The sequence below is a fragment of the Bombina bombina genome, chromosome 7, assembly GCF_027579735.1.
Source record: "Bombina bombina isolate aBomBom1 chromosome 7, aBomBom1.pri, whole genome shotgun sequence".
In the NCBI taxonomy this organism is placed as follows: Eukaryota; Metazoa; Chordata; class Amphibia; order Anura; family Bombinatoridae; genus Bombina; species Bombina bombina.
The window spans coordinates 558,531,045-558,536,044 of record NC_069505.1 but is presented as its reverse complement, the minus strand read 5'-3'; the positions used below and the strand labels follow the sequence as shown (position 1 = coordinate 558,536,044).

The 5,000-nt window shown below is 32.0% G+C and overlaps 1 protein-coding gene across 2 annotated transcripts in view; it reads left to right on the top strand.

The window, feature by feature from the left end:
• Window positions 1-34: 34 nt before the first annotated feature.
• Window positions 35-5,000, top strand: part of LOC128667040 (uncharacterized) — a 75,307-nt gene continuing 70,341 nt past the window's right edge. The window contains exon 1 of one of the 2 annotated variants that reach the window (XM_053721904.1): window positions 35-189. The gene's annotated coding sequence lies outside the window, so the exon portion shown is untranslated. The remainder of the gene's footprint in view (window positions 190-5,000) is intronic. The other variant, XM_053721905.1, reaches the window with a different exon arrangement.

Sequence of the window (5,000 nt, the reverse complement as noted above, 5' to 3'; positions counted from 1 at the left end):
CATGGTGAATTCACACTCTGTTTCTATATGGTATTACAGGCAGGAGGAGGAGTAGGCAGACAGGAAAAGGAAGTGATGAAAGAGTGAGTGAAAAGCAGAGGAGAAGAGAAGCTTTGTGTGAGTCCGTGTGACAAAGACCAAAGCTAAGGATACACAAGCCAGTGAGACTGTTTTTTGCACCAAGTGTGGGTGAGTAGAATGCTTGAGTATGATATCATAGAGCTGTTGTGTATAATTACTGTCTGAATATAACCCCAGCTCTGCAGCCACCTAAAATGGTTTCTTGGTAAATAATACAAATTTTACAGCAGATACTATTGCAAAATTTAATATAATTCATATGTGAATTGTATATTTAATTTTATTAAAATATGAGAACTGGGAATCTTCCACTGCTGCTCATTATCTTCTGTTAACATGAAATTAATTTTATTTTATTTTTTTAAATCTTATTCTTATATTTTTGTTCCAGTATTAAACATATTTTATTTTGTTAAAAGAGAAAATAAAATATGCAATGACAAATACTTAAAGAGCACAGTCAGCGAGCAGAATTAATAATAATAATTATTGCAAAATGTATTGCAGATATTCTTGCATAATTTAGTACGATATATAGTTAATGTGGGTATTATATTTTATTTTTATTTAAATATGCCATTCATGAAAGCTATATTATTGCTAGATTATTTTTTTTCTGTCAGCATGAATTTTTTTTTTTTTTTATTTAAATTATTTTTTATCAGGCACATAGTAAAAGAATACAGTTAAAGGTACAGTTAAATATACTGTATAAATATTGCAAATTTTAAAGCATATTATTTGGCACAATTTAATGTTATCTATTTTTAAAGGGACCCATTTAATACTTTTTTCAAACAGCATTCATTTTTATTTAAAAAAAAAAAATATCCCTCCCCCTCTTTAAAAAAAAAAAAACTTCCCTGCAGCCGTTGATGCTTTCTACTTCACTCCAAATGTACAATCCAGTGAATTTCTCCCATATCTTGCCTTCAATCTATTAAGGGTAAAAAAGATGTTATCAAATTTTCTTTAAGTAAAATGTGTGCTTTTCTGAAAGAAACTATAAATAGTGACTTTTATTGCATTTTTTTTCTATTTTAATATCTACTTTTAAATATGGGATCTGGGTATTTGGTTTTCTTTGGGAAGCATGACATTCGATTTATTTTCTTTCAGTTTTAACAAAACTATAGGGCAAATATTTATGTTAGTGATAATAACGCAAACGGTACAGGCAGATAGTCCTGCTCAATATATTTTAGAATTAAGACATGCATTTTATAATAATTTGTAATGTATTTAAACTATACAACAATAAAGAGAGAGAAACCAGCACCAAAATAATAAATAAGAAAAAAAGAAAAAATGTAATATTGTTCCCATAAGTGTATTCTGCTCCCTATAGAATTTTTATACAAAGATAATGGATGAATTATTTGTTTATAATTTTAAATACATTTCTAATTTTACTCAACTTTAACAAAGTAAATGGAGCAGAAAATGTGCTCAAAGTTTGATAGTAAAAAGACAGTTAAATGGTTGGGGGGGGGGACAGAACAAAAACAAAAATAATGTGGAGGAGGGTTAGAAGTGGTGAGATTTAAATGTTATGTAAACACAGTAGATTTGCATTACTAACAAATGCATAATAACAAGACAATGCAATAGCACTTAGTCTGAGCTTCAACTGAGTTGTAGATTTTTTTTTTCTGGCAAATTTCAAAGTTATGTTTGTCCTCTCCTCTTTCCCTGTATCATGTGTCACATTTTGTTATTGGAAGTAAATTGGAAAGATGTTTAAAATTGCTGCTCTATCTGAATCATGAAAGTTTAATTTTGATTTAAAGGGACACTGAACCCAAATTTTTTATTTTGTGATTCAGATAGAGCATGCAATTTTAAGCAACTTTATTTACTCCTATTATCAAATTTTCTTCTTTCTCTTGGTATCTTTACTTGAAAAGCAAGAATGTAAGTTTAGATGCCGGCCCATTTTTGGTGAACAACCTGGGTTGTTGCTGATTGGTGGATAAATTCACCCACCAATAAACAAGTGCTGTCCAGGGTCTGAACCAAAAATTGTCTGGCTCCTTAGCTTAGATTCCTTCTTTTTCAAATAAAGATAGCAAGAGAATGAAGAAAATTTGATAATAGGAGTAAATTAGAAAGTTGCTTAAAATTGCATGCTCTATCTGAATCACGAAAGAAAACATTTGGTTCAGTGTCCATTTAACTGTCCCTTTTAAGGAGAGAGTGAAAGGCAAACATTTAATTGAAATTATTATAATGCTGTAGTAAAGAGAGAATATAAAATTAATGATGATTGAGACTTGGATTTCCAGGCCACCTCTGTGCTACCTGTTCTAACAAAAAAAACAAAAAATTATGGAAATTAAGATTAAGTAAATAATGTAGTAGCAGTATATTTGATTTACATTTTTGCAACAATATAGATATTTGTTAGATTTGTTTCTAAAATATCTATCAACAGAAGGTGCTATAATCATTTGATAAAGTAAGGAGGAGAGTTTCTTAACCCCTTAAATTCTTACAGTATTTTCTATTCTGAACACATTCATTATTAAACTAGTTTTTTTAGAGATGCTAAGCATTCATAAGTGTCTGTTGAAAAATTGCACACATTCTCAAAAGAGAAACATAAAAATGCATTTAGGATCATAGTAAACAAAAGCATGTATTGTAGGTGGAAAGCGTCTTAGAATGTGTGGATTTGGGCAATGTTTAAAGCATGTATTGTAGGTGGAAATGGTCTTAGAATGTGTGGATTTGGGTAATGTTTAAAGCATGTGTTGTAGGTGGAAATGGTCTTTAGAATGTGTGGATTTGGGCAATGTTTAAAGCATGTATTGTAGGTGGAAATGGTCTTAGAATGTGTGGATTTGGGTAATGTTTAAAGCATGTGTTGTAGGTGGAAATGGTCTTTAGAATGTGTGGATTTGGGCAATGTTTAAAGCATGTATTGTAGGTGGAAAGGGTCTTAGAATGTGTGGATTTGGGCAATGTTTAAAGCATGTATTGTAGGTGGAAAGGGTCTTAGAATGTGTGGATTTGGGCAATGTTTAAAGCATGTGTTGTAGGTGGAAAGGGTCTTAGAATGTGTGGATTTGGGCAATGTTTAAAGCATGTATTGTAGGTGGAAAGGGTCTTAGAATGTGTGGATTTGGGCAATGTTTAAAGCATGTATTGTAGGTGGAAAGGGTCTTTAGAATGTGTGGATTTGGGCAATGTTTAAAGCATGTATTGTAGGTGGAAAGGGTCTTAGAATGTGTGGATTTGGGCAATGTTTAAAGCATGTGTTGTAGGTGAAAATGGTCTTAGAATGTGTGGATTTGGGCAATGTTTAAAGCATGTGTTGTAGGTGGAAAGCGTCTTAGAATGTGTGGATTTGGGCAATGTTTAAAGCATGTGTTGTAGGTGGAAAGCGTCTTAGAATGTGTGGATTTGGGCAATGTTTAAAGCATGTGTTGTAGGTGGAAAGGGTCTTAGAATGTGTGGATTTGGGCAATGTTTAAAGCATGTATTGTAGGTGGAAAGGGTCTTAGAATGTGTGGATTTGGGCAATGTTTAAAGCATGTATTGTAGGTGGAAAGGGTCTTTAGAATGTGTGGATTTGGGCAATGTTTAAAGCATGTATTGTAGGTGGAAAGGGTCTTAGAATGTGTGGATTTGGGCAATGTTTAAAGCATGTATTGTAGGTGGAAAGGGTCTTAGAATGTGTGGATTTGGGGAATGTTTAAATGGAGAGAGAGAGAGATATTCAGTGAAGAAGCACTCACTGGACTTTGGATATCTGTGTCAAACCTTTTTATTGTATTGTGACGTTTCGGGACTACAAACGTCCCTTCTTCTGGCAGACATCAAGTGAAAAAAAAAAACATTTATAGGCCTGTGTGACTCTCCCCATAAGGGCTACCAATCAAAGATAGCTGTGTGCAAAACTATGGACTGACTACAATTTATGTGATATGACAAAAAACAAACTAAAGTAGTAATAGCCAGCATATCAGATATGTGAAGTGTGAAACAAGAAAAGATATTAGTGAAAACGGGTATCTATCGCCTCCGTTATGATGATGAATGAATATAATACTTTTACACCATAAACCAGCATGGCTATCAAAACACCCCTGATTGGTTCTAGTACCAAACACGCATCAGGTTCGTCAATATCAATGAAACAACGCCCCCCTTCTTCTAGAGCTACAGTTAAAGATCTGTTGAAAAATTGTACAAATTCTCAAAAGAAACATAAAAATGTATTTAGAATCATAATAAACAAAAGCATGTATTCTAGGTGGAAAGGGTCTTCTCCAAAGTTGCTCCAGATGAGGTTCAGAATGCTTAGTGGTGGTGATTTGTATCCAGTCATCTAATATACCCCTAACAAAAATAAATAAATATATATGAACATAGCAATAATATACCTGTGCAATTATGTGCTTTTCATTTCTTGCTTTCAACGGACTGTCGGACTGTACTGCATTAATTCACTGTGTGATTAAGTCTTTCTGGCTGTAAATAATGTGTACTTTCTGTGGTAATGTCACATTATATGTCACTGTATTTAAAGTGTCCTACCAGGGGGTCAGAGCTCAGTTGATTGAATGACCATTGAGTGCAGAAAGAATGACAGGGGCTTGCCCTTTAAAGAATATGTGCTTTTTATTATTAGAAAAATATTTAATGGGTGATATTTTAAATGCATACATGCAGGAAAGACTCTTTATTTTGTATTTTTTTTGTAGATAGACATGAGAGCTATAGTATTAGTGATATTTTTAAAGTAAGTTTGAACAAAATAGGAGTACCAAACACACACATATATATATATATATATATATATATATATATATATATATATATATATATATATATATATATATATATATATATATATATATATATATATATATATATATATATACACTGTTTTTCACATTTCTGATATTTTAACT